Genomic DNA, 12510 nt, shown 5'->3' on the forward strand with positions numbered 1-12510 from the left:
GGATCCGGCAACGGCCAGCCTCCTGGGGGATCTCCTCCACCCTCCGGCAATGTCGTTGCCCGTCGGATGCCGTCGACTAGCCAAGTCCTTCTTCACCTTGAGCGGCTCTGAAGGGTCATGTTGCTCTCTCGCATCTACTTCAGCATTTTCATCTCCTTCGTGTTGTTAAAAAACGTCTGACCTTCTGCAGATGGAGTCCGACAGCCTATTGATCCTTAGCATCTTTCGACCTCATCTACTTGTGGTGTGAATCAAAATCCGACTGCTCGCTCGTCATCTGGGAGTTTCTTGCCCTGGTAGGAGATGTTGTCTTTGGGTTGGGCTTAGGGTTTTTCTCTAATTTGGGTTCTGCCTGGTTCCGCCATGAGACCATCCTCTTGAGCGGGTTCTGAGTTTTGGTCTTGAATGAGCTCATCGTGCATCATCTACAGGTTTTTTTTTATTAGGTGCATTGCTTCCTTTCAACAACCTCCCTTATTTTTTTGGCGATGGCCCGCTCCCTTGGACTTTGCTGAAGAGGTCGATTGGTGCTCCGATGGTTCTGTTGCTCATGGCCGGAAAAAGAATGATTGGGAACGATGATTATGACGATGACACCGTCAATCCGTCACCCTGCCTAGCTATGACCACACCTCTATTTTTATAGAACCCTAGTCGGAGATGATCGGTCGATCCTTCACCACCGTTCTCCTCCACAAGGTCATTTTCTTTCAAACCCTCACCCGTCTTCCAGTCGAAAACTTCAGAAGCTTCACTGCATTTTTTTTGTCTTGGAAGGCCTCGTTCGACATTGTCGTCATCGGCTGCAGGCAGACACATTCACCATTTGCCTTGCCTCTACCTGATCGCAGAGTGTTGAGGCTCCTTTCCAGATGCCTCATGCTTGCCACCGCTCTGCTCACCCTCCCTTAGCTCGGAGCCGTCCAGTACTTCTCTACCTCTGGTGTCTCTGCCTCCGTGAATTGGTCGTCGGAAGAACTCATCCCAGCGGTGTTCCGGGATCTCATTCACCAGCATCTGCTTAGAGTGGGTGAGTACGCTCTCTTCATCGGTGGCTCATTGAAGGCCACTAGGAACGATGGCGTACTGTCGCCCCTAGAGATCATCGACAAGGCCACATTCTGACCCTGAGGACGCAGTTGAACAACAGAACTCACCGGAGATGGCCTCAGATCTTACCCTCGCCACGTGGAAGTTGAGCGCTACCATTGTATGGAAGGCATCAACGAGTGGTTCCAGGAGAAGAGTTGGTACCAGCCACAACAACCCCAACTAGTGGTCTCTCCACCGATGGTAGCGGTGCCTCCGGCCTACTAGGCACCTTCAACGCCAACACCAGATAGGCATGTGTAGGTGCCAGACCAGGCAATGTACCCCTCTGGTTCCATCCAGCTTATGACCGGTCCGACAGTGGGCCAGGGCTACTACACTGTTCTGCCAGCAAAGATGATACACAACCTCCTCCCCTGCTTTTGTCGAGTTCATCAGCGATTAGTATGGGATGGGGCCAAGGATGGGCCAAGGGTACCCGGAGGCAATGGTGCGCCAGGGTGTTGACTCAGCCTTTTTATTCTCGCATCAACGATGAGTTTTTGTGCACACCAAAACCATGGTTCTGATACTACTGCTGGATTTTGGATCGGAGTGTGCACGGGAAGACTCAAAGAGAAGAGGATTGAGGATTGATTAACGACCTGCATCAGAGGGGATTTTTGAACCTTTTTAATTGTTTGTGCAGAGGCAGGGGCTGGAGAATTTAACCTTCCTTGGGTAGTCGTTATCCAGCCTAACTGTCCCATTGGATTTTCAAACATGCTGGGAATCCAATGTGTAATGGGCTCCACCATTATCTTGGTGGTGCATATCTCAATGGCTCACTAAGTGGGTCATTGGATTCTATGTGTGACCCATTTGGCCACACTGGATCCATACCGAGATCCAACAGGCTGTGTGGGTGCTGGCTGGTGCTCACCCACGGAGATGCCTGCTCATCGAAAGAGGAGGGTTGGGGAGTTCAACCACTCGGTAGGAGGTGGTGTCGACAGTGAAGAGGGTGTTGTTCGACTCTCGTGAACATGGGAGAGGGTGACAGGTTGCTGGGTGGAGGAGGAGCCTCTGTCGGGTCTGATCACTAGAAAGGGGAGGCTGCAGTGGGTCCACCCTCAAAACAGGGAGCACGACAGCGGGGAAGCCCGATTGGGTGTCATGGGTTCTGCAAGGGAGTTGCAGAGGGAGAGGGATAGGGTGTTTGAGAGAATATAAAGTTTTAAATGAAAAAACCTTTGCGGGGGTTAGGGTGGTGATGTGAGGCATTAGCGGTGCGGCGTCCGACGATTTGAGAGGGGAGGGTGGGTCCGGCTCCTCATTTTGGGGGAAGTGAGAGGAAGGATGATGGGAGGTATGGGGTTGGGTTTGGGCCTCCTTTGGACCCAATTAAAGTGGGCTTTAGATTTGGATTATGTTTTGGATTTTGTGAGATTCATTTGGGTTTCATCAAATCGATATATATATTATATGTATTAATAAATTTAATATGATACATTTGTGTCCTGAATAGGCCCAAATAATTTTTGGCATCCATTTGGGTTTCAAATGGTTTCATATCCTGATTTAGTATTAGTGAGATCCAATTGGGTCTCAAATGGGTCCAATCCATTTTTGTTTTGGTGGGATCCATTTGGGTCTTAGGTGAATCCAAATAAATCTTACAATACATAAGTGAGATCCATTTAAATTTTAAATGAATCCAAATCATATTTTCTTAAGTAGGATCGATTTGGGTCTTAGGTAGATCCAAACAATTTTATTTTATTTTAATGGAATCCATTTGGGTCTCAAATGGATCCAAAAAACTTTATTTACTTAGTGACATCTAATTGGGTCTTCAACTGGATCTAAAATCTTATTTTCTTATTAAGATCCAATTGGGTCTTCAAGTAGATCCAAAAATCCTATGTTACTTAAGAGGATCCATTTGGGTCTACAAATGAATCCAAAATACCTTTTGGGTCTTTCAAATGGATCTAAATCTTGTTTTGTTTAGTAAGATCCATTTGGATCTTCAAATAGATCCAAATTACTTTCTACTTTAGAGATCCAATTTTACTTTATTTTAATGCGATTCATTTGGGTCTTCAAAATACATAGGACCAAAATTGTAGCAATCTCATTTTGTGATTTTGGCAACTGTTTGAACATGAACCTGCCTTCAATTGATGTGGTAAATCCTTAACTGATGAGAGTGTCTCGATCGGACCAATGGGGGCTTGCATGTCTGGTAGGAGCAACTAGTGCATGTCACATTGTGTTGGGATGTTGCAAGTTCGAATCCCAATGGTATTGTTGTATAACTGGTAGGGGTTTGCCTAACCCCAGCTTGCCTATTAAAAAAAAAAAAAGGTTTCGATCGGCGTACCTTTGTTTTCAAAAACTTGTGTTAACGTGTTGTTTGGTAGAAACTGTTAGAGAACGCCACCTTGTGTTGGGACATTACAAGTTCAAATCCCAATGCTCAAGATAAAAGGAAGGATAGGTCTAAGTCTAATAAAAGATACTAATCAAGCTAATTTGGCTTATATTGGGCTCTATTGCATTACTTCTAGGGCCAGATGGGCACGCTTAATTCGCAGAAAATTAATACCTCAAACGAAAAAGCATGTGGTGTCACAAAAATGTATTTAGAGGATCCTCCAGACCCCATTGAACACATTCAGTTTCAAACCATCCCGGTCTTGGAGCACTCCAGCCCCACAATTTATAGCAATGTTATCAGTATCGGTGAGTATTGGCCGATACGCATCGTATCGATAGAAAAATCGATACGCTGCAAGCCTGAATCAGCTATTTTTTAATGAATATAAAAAGTACAAATAAATAAAATTTTTATATTATTTTAATGATTTTAACATGTGTCACATTATGATTGACACGTAATATTTTTATTATTATTTTTGAGCTGATACAAACGATTCACTTGAGTATCAGTATCGGGCAGATACAACTGAATCGGTGGCCAAACGATTCAGGGCCGGTACCGATACTGACAACATTGATTTATAGAACTTTGTTTAAAAACTCAATGTGACAAAATCATAACCCTAACTAAACCCAAACCAGCTCAGCACACTTACACTCCTCTCAAGGCACACGTGCGACTACTATGGACGTGAGCAGGTCGGGTTTGGTTTGAAATTAGGTATATTACTAAATTAGACCTAATCATGCATTGTCTAATAAGTTACTTTATTTTAGTTTAGTTTTTTAAGAAGCATTGTCTAATCAAATTCCACTTGAAGTCAAATTTTGAGCTAGTCGGATCTCGATTCAGTACTGCTCCTTTCCATCCAAATACAAATCTGACTAGGCAGTGCCCGATTCAGTAAAGTGTACACATCTGTACCGAATCCCATCAGTTTACATCCGTAACTGGATCTGACTAAACTAATTCAGATCCAACTAAATCTCATCCGTTGATTATCCCTTAAAGTTAATAAAATTTTCAAATTCCCACCAACTTTTTACATCCAATTCATGTGTAAGGAAAAGTTTTGGGTAGGGGTGTCAATGGGCCTGGTTTACCCGGATCAGTCCCAAATCAAACCATATAAGGTCCGGGTATGGTGATAAATAATAAGACCCCAAATCAAACCCTATAGACATGTATGGTAAGTGTGGAAATGTGGAGGAGGCACCCCGGGTTTTTGAGGGAGCAAAGGAAAAGGATGCATTCTCTTGCAGTACCATGATTGAGGTCTTGGCTTTGAATGGAAAAGCCGAGGAGGCTTTTCAAATATTTTCATATATGCAGAGGCAGGGATTGAAGCCAAATGGTGTCACTTTTGTTGGGCTCTTGACTGCCTGTAGTCACGCAGGACTGATGGAAAAGGGTCGTGCATACTTCGACATGATGAAGAGAGTATGGTTTGGAGCCTAAGTCTGTGCACTTTGGTTGTATAGTGAACCTTCTGTTAGATCATATTTCAGATAACATCGTTTCACAATCAACATCATGATATAAATCCGAATATGTATTAACATAATAAACATGATTAACAGTCGATCGAAACTAAAACAAAAGGCAAACATGTCGATTTCCATATTATACCAAAATCCAGACAAATACAAAGGACCAAACAGATGTATAAACATAATAAAAACAACAGTAACATGTTAATACTATGTAATAGGCTAAGGAATATGAAAATACTCTCCTTAGAGAAGATTCGCCCCCACATACGGTGCAAAAAGGGTCTGACGTCCTTCCCCTAAGATACAATAGCCTCAACGATCTGGATCGATGCACTCCGACGGTAGATCGTCTTTCGAATACAACCTCAACGAATGAATATTGCAGAACTTCCCTTTTAGGGAACACCCACAGAAAAAAACTGAGAGAGAGAGAGGTAGCAGGGAGAGAGAAAACCAAAAAATGCAAGAGTTAGGTGTCTTCATCTATCTGTAACCCCAACCCTAATCACGTTTTATAACCCTACAAAATGTAGAAGAGACCTGTTACAAAATACGAGGAGACGTGACCGGATAACGGAATGACCTGTTATCCATTTCTCTTAACCCATTATTTAATCCAAATAAAAAATAGTGATGTGGGACAAAAAGAACATTGGACTTACCAAACCCGAGCCCGGCTCGGCTCGGCTCGGAGCGGCGGGCGGGCGCCTGTGCGGACATGTGTGTGTGGTAGTCATCCCAGTCCCTTGTTCTTTTGAACAAGTGTTACAATCTCTATATAGGTTATAAAGCCCACAACTTTCTTGAGATTCTTCAATATGGAACTATTTTACATCATCAAAGTCCAAACACACTCCATAAAGGAGTGGTCCCCAAAGTTTCCTTTATTTGAATTTCCTTATCTTCTCTTTTTACATCTAACATTCTTCCACAAATTCAAAGAATGAAAATATGAGGAAACAAAGACGCAAGATAGAGTAATCTGCAGCAGGACATATTATGCTTTTAGTAATGGTACATTCTGGTTTGAACTACTACCTTATTTGATTAACTTTACCTCCACAGGAACGAAGTGAACTAAAGTCTTGAACTTGAACTTTTTATGTAGAAGTGTCCAATAGCAACAACACGATAAAGGTTCTAGTTGTAATCTTTAGGGGCGGCGTGATAAAGGTTATGCGCCCGAATCCTGTTTCATGAGTGACTTAAGGAATAACCCAATTCCTTAAATTGCGGTCACACAGTCACACTCACATAGGTGGGCTTCTATAGAGATGCACTGCTAACCTCTCGCCTAGAAGGCTTTGAAATTCAGAGTTTTTAACTCTTTCTTTACTTGCAGCTACAACACCTTTCTAGAGTAATCAGAGAAAAAGACATAGATACATAGTATCACATTAAGAATGTGCTATCCAGCTCACCCTACACCTTGTTATTATCACATTGAACCTACTTTGTGGGATCTCCACTCAATTAGGTTGGGTTGCTACTACAGATGAACTACTGATGGGTTTCAGTCTGATCCCCTCTCTGGATTTCAGGACTAATGACTTATCTAGTCATTTCGTTAATGGATCAGTTGTGTTCTCTTTGGATCAAACATAGTCCACATCATCCACTAACTGAGACACTAGTTCCCTTACAGATTTTATTCTGACTTGGATGTGTCTTCTCTGCTTTTGATTATATTTTATGCTTTTGATTTTTGCAATTATGGTCATATTGTCACAATGCACATATATTGCAGGAATTGGTTTGCTCATTAAAGAAAGTTCCTCTAGAAGTCTCTTTAACCATTCAACTTTCATTCGTGTGATATTTAAAGCACAGAGCTCAGCCTCAAAAGTAGACCATGACAAGATGGTCTGTTTTACTGATCTCCAGACGATTGCGTCGCCACCCAAGGTAAATACGTACCCTATCATGCCATAACTTTTAGAGTTAATGGTTATCCAGCTTGCATCACTATATCCCTCAAGTACGGCAGAGAATCTCTTGTAATGCAAACTCAAGAAAATAGTTCCTTTCAGGTATCTAAGTACCCTATCCAATGCCTTTCAATGAGTGTGATTTGAATAATTTATGTATCTACTTAATTTTGTCACCGAGAACGAAATATTTGGTCTTGTGCAATTTGCAAGATACATCAAACTTCCAATAATCTAGAAATACCTTAATTGAGGCACTATAACACCAATCATATTCTTATAAAGAGGAGTAGAAGGGTCACGTAGAGTTGCTACAGATCTTCCTTGGTTATAGCCAAAATTCTCAAGTACTTTCTCAATAAAGTGAGATTGCGAAATAACTATCCTCTCAGCTGAACGAGTCAGCTTTAAACCTAAGATCACATTTGCAATTCTCATATTCTTCATATCAAATTTACTACTAAGAAACGACTTTGTCTCATTCATAATTCTCATATTAGAATCAAACAATAGAATATCATCTACATATAGGCATAAAATGATACATGCATCACTTTTAACTTTGCAATAAACACATTTATCAGATTCATTGTCCACAAAGTCAAATGCTAAAATAACATTATCAAACTTCTCATACCATTGTTTAGGGGCTTGTTTTAGTCTATATAATGACTTAACAAGCATACAAACTTTATTTTTATTATCAAGAGCCATAAAACCCTCAAGTTGATCCATATAGATCTCTTCTTTAAGATCGTTATTGCAAAAAAAGCAGTCTTCACGTCCATTTGATAGACTGAGAGATCATAGATGGAGGTCAGTGCAATAAGCACCCTAATTGTAGTCATTTGAGTAACTGGAGAATAGGTGTCAAAATAATCTATTCTCTCCTTTTGTTTGAACCCCTTGGCAACCAGTCTCACCTTGTATTTATCAATGGATCCATCTGGTTTTAACTTCTTCTTAAAGGTCCATTTGGACTCAATAGTAGAACTACCTCGAGTGAGGTCAACCAGTTCTCAAGTGCCATTAAAGACAATGAAGTTCATTTTACTCTTTATGGCTTCTTTCCAATGTCTTGCTTTTGGAGAAGCCATTGCATCACGAAAAGTGGGAGGATCATCCTCGATAAGGTAAGTGATATAATCACTTCTCAAATCCTTGGTAATTTGTGGTCTCTTTTTCCTTCTTAGTTCAACCACTTCCTCAGACTCAATTGGCCTAGAGTGGAAACAATATGGCTCAACCCCCACATCTGTCATCATTTTCCACTTGTTCGGGAATGGAACCAGAAGTTGAAGGTATATCTAAAAAAGAAAGATTCTAAGGTACACCAACTTTCATGGGAAATACATCCTCAAATAATATAGCTTCTCGAAGCTCAATAATAGAATTTATATCTATGCCAAATATCTTAGACTTAATTACTAAGAACTTATAGGTGTAACTGTTCTCTACATAACTCAAAAAGACAACATCTACAGTTTTATGACTGAACTTCTTCATGTTGTGCTCTATGACAAGTACCTTTGTAAGACACCCCCACACTTTGAGGTATTTCAAGCTAGATTTCATAATTCTTCAGAGTTCAAATGGGCTACTATCCTTATGCTTCTGAGGAACTCTATTTAGAATATGGCAAGCCGTATTCAAAGCATCCCCCTACATATAAGTAGGTAATTCAAAACTCCCAAGTAGAGCATTAATCATATCAGTTAGGGTTCTATTCTTTCTTTCTGCAATCCCATTAGATTGAGGAGAATATAGAGCGGTGAACTCATGAATTATGCCAACAGATTTGCAATATTCATCAAGTTTGTTAGAGGTATATTCTTCCCCTCTATCGGACATCAATCTTTGAAGTTTTCTACCAGTTTGTGTTTCTGTTTCATTCTTAAAAATAAGAAACTTATCAAAAGCTTCATCTTTTGATTTTAGCAGATACACATAACAGTATTTAGTGTCATCATCTATAAAAGTGATAAAATATTTTTTATGATTTATGGTTAACACTCCATTAAATTCACAGATATCTGTGTGCACCAAATCCAATATTTCAGAATCTCTAATAATCGTATGAAATGGTTTCCTACATTGTTTTGCTTGCACACAAATCTCACATTTTTTTGTTTTATCTATGAAATGTTCAGGAATCATCTTCAAGTTCATCATGAGTTTTATAAAATTAAAATTCACGTGACCCAATCTATTAAGCCACAAGTCAGATGATTTTATATTATAAGTAACATTAGACAATGAATAAAAAGAAACAACATTCTCTAATTTATTACTGTAAACATGTTTAATACAAAGTTTAAACAAACCATCATCTAAATACTCCTTGCCAATAAAGGTTCCAGAATGTAAAATAACAACTTTATTACATTTAAAATTAAATTCATAACCCTCTCTAACTAGACATGACCCACTTAAAATGTTTCTTCTAACTATAGGCACATTATGCACTCTATGTAGAGAAATAACTCGTCTTGAAGGAAACTTCAGATTCACACGTTCAATTCCCAATATCTTTGCAGTAGTGGAGTTGTCCATAGACACGGATCTACCTTCAGCATCCTAGTATGAGACAAAGACAGACTTATCAGCACATACATGCATATTAGCCCCAGTGTCAACCAACCACTCAGTTGGCTCATAAGCAAGATAAATTTGAGTTTTAACAGAGACATACTCAGTGCTGGTACCAACGACCTCAATCACAATGTTGACTTGAGAAGTACGATCTGTGGTCCCATGAGCTTTGGCCTTCTTAGAAGGACATTCCTTGGCCTAGTGCCCAACCTATCCACAGTTCCAACATGGTTTGCTCTTTGTCTTTTTCTGAATTTTGGCCTTAGGTTTGAATTGGTTTTTGGTCATTGCCTTTACAAGATCCGGTCATCATATTGACTTTAGGCTATTCAGTTGGCATCACAACTTGTTTCTGACTCCTATGTTCTTCTTTAATAGCTATGGCTACCATAAGATCATCTAGGAAAATCTTTCCTCTACAGTGCTTAAGAGATATACCAAAGTCTACTCAAGACTTAAAAAAAAATTCTACGATGGTCATTACTTGAAACTTCTCAGGAAGTTTCATATCAGCTTCAGCCAAACTATGAAGCAACAAGAGAAACTCGTGTGCTTGTTCAGTGACCGACTTGCCCTCAACCATCTGGTACTTCAAAAACTTGGCAACCGAGTATTTTTTAAGACCTTGGTCTTCGATATTATACTTTTTATCAAGTTGATCCCATAAGGCTTTAGCAGTGGTAGATGAGAAATTGTATACGTCGAACAAAGTATTAGACAAAGCCAACAGAATGCAACCACGACATATATCATCCTTCTCTTTCCAGGCTATTGCCGCAGTAACAGAGGCTGGATCAGGATCAGTTTTAGAAACAATAGGGCATTCAAATTCCAGGACAGAAATCAAGCCTATAGTCGTGAACCAGATTTTCATACATTGTTGCCAACGCTTGAAATTTTGACCAGCAAAATTTTCGGGCATACCAGACATGTCTATTTTTTGTATAAAACTTGATGAAGTCGACATGGTTAGAATCTTCTCTAAGACTGTTAGATCATATTTCAAATCACATCGTTTCACAATTAAAATCATGATATAAATCCGAATAGGTATTAACATAATAAACATGATTAACAGTCGATCAAAACAAAAACAGAGAGCAAACATGTCGATTTCTATATTATACCAAAATCTAGACAAATACAAAGGACCAAAGAGATGCATAGAACATAATAAAAATAACAGTAACATGTTAATGTTATGTAACAGGATAAGGTGTATGAAAATACTCCCCTTAGAGAAGATTCGCCCTAACATATGGTGCAAAAAAGGTTCGGCGTCTTTTCCCCAGGATACAATAGCCTCAATGATCTGGATCGATGCACTCCAACAGTAGATCGTCCTTCGAATGCAACCTCAACGAATGGATGTTGCAGAACTTCCCTTTCAGGGGAACACCCACAGGAAAAAACCGAGAGAGAGAGGTAGCAGGGAAAGAGAAAACCAAAAAAACGCAAGAGTCAGGCATCTTCATCTATCTGTAACCCTAGCCCTAACCATGTTTTATAACCCTCGAACGGTTACAAAACGTGAAAGAGACCCGTTACAGAATACGAGGAGACGTGACCCGATAACAGAACAACCTGTTATCCATTTCTCTTAACCCATTATTTAATCCAAATAAAAAATAGTGATGTGGGACAAAAAGAACATTGGACTTGGAAGGATATGGCCCTAAAGGGCCAATTACTCGACTCGACTCGTGTACGTGCAAATCTGTGTGGTAGTCATCCCGCTCTCTTGTTCTTTGGAACAAGTGTTAGAATCTCTATATAGGTTATAAAGCCCACAACTTTCTTGAGATTCTTCAATATGAGACTATTCCACACCATCAAAGTCCAAACACACTCCATAAAGGAGTGGTCCACAAAGTTTTCTTTATTTGAATTCCCTCCTCTCCTCTTCCTACATCCAACACCTTCTTGGTCGTGCCGGCTATCTTGATGAAGCTCATGAACTTATCTAGAGTATGCCGAAAGAGCTTCATGCCATTGTATGGGGGGTTTTACTTAATGCTTGCAGAATTCATGGAAATGTCATAGAATTAGACCCGGACAACTGAGGGAATTATGTCTTATTAGCCAATATTTATGCAAAGGCCAATAGGTGGGATGATTCTGTGAGGGTGAGGAAGATGATGAAGGATAGAGGTGTTGTGAAGAAGCCTGGGTGCAGTTCAATTGAGCTGAATAATAGTGTCAACGAGTTTATCGCTGGGGATTACTCACACCCGCATTCTGGAGATATTTATAGAACATTACAAGAAGTAACTGAAAGATTGAAGAAAGAAGGATATGTGCCACAGATTTCTTCGGCATTGCATGACGTAGACATGGATGAGAAAAAACAAGCCCTTTCTTATCATAGTGAAAAACTTGCTGCTGGCTTTGGACTCCTTAGTACCAGCCCTGGTACTCCGATTCGGATAGTCAAGAATCTCCGTGTTTGTGAAGATCGCCATGTTATGATGAAGATAACATCCAAACACTATGATAGGACTATCATTCTTAGGGACTGCAACAGGTATCACCATTTCAACAATGGTTCTTGTTCGTGCTCGGATTATTGGTGAACTGTTGTTGATTGAAGGCTTTGCTGATCAAACAAACAAACAGGAAAATGCATTTTCTTGATACTTGTTTATGGTGATATTCTTTCATTAAATCCAATTTTCTCAAATTTCGTTCATTCTTTACTCGTGATAACACTTGAAAATGCCACGAAATATGGTTTTCGTGGCCCTTGCCAGTGTTGCCAATAACATTATGGGAAATGGTTTTGTCCTAATTGGAGGCCTTAACAATGCAACATTGCAATAATCGATTAGACTCATTGACATTATCATTGAAACATAGACGTGTAGTTGACAATTCAGCAAGAATATATTAAACGGTCTACGGTTGCGAGGAACCACTGGCACTGTTGTTTTGGATATCCTGGAGCACCAAATGCATTCATACAGTTCATGTGCATTGTGTACACAAAACTTCATGCTGTTCACCATGAATTCAGTTATAGCAG

The 12510-nt window shown here is 40.0% G+C and overlaps 1 pseudogene; it reads left to right on the plus strand.

Moving 5' to 3' along the window:
- The first annotated feature begins 11623 nt into the window (after positions 1-11623).
- On the plus strand, positions 11624-12061 carry LOC149840453 (pentatricopeptide repeat-containing protein ELI1, chloroplastic pseudogene; annotated as a pseudogene).
- The last annotated feature ends 449 nt before the right edge of the window (positions 12062-12510 follow it).

This window comes from Nuphar pumila, chromosome 4 (genome assembly GCF_984573655.1).
Source record: "Nuphar pumila chromosome 4, dmNupPumi1.hap1.1, whole genome shotgun sequence".
NCBI classification, from domain to species: domain Eukaryota; kingdom Viridiplantae; phylum Streptophyta; class Magnoliopsida; order Nymphaeales; family Nymphaeaceae; genus Nuphar; species Nuphar pumila.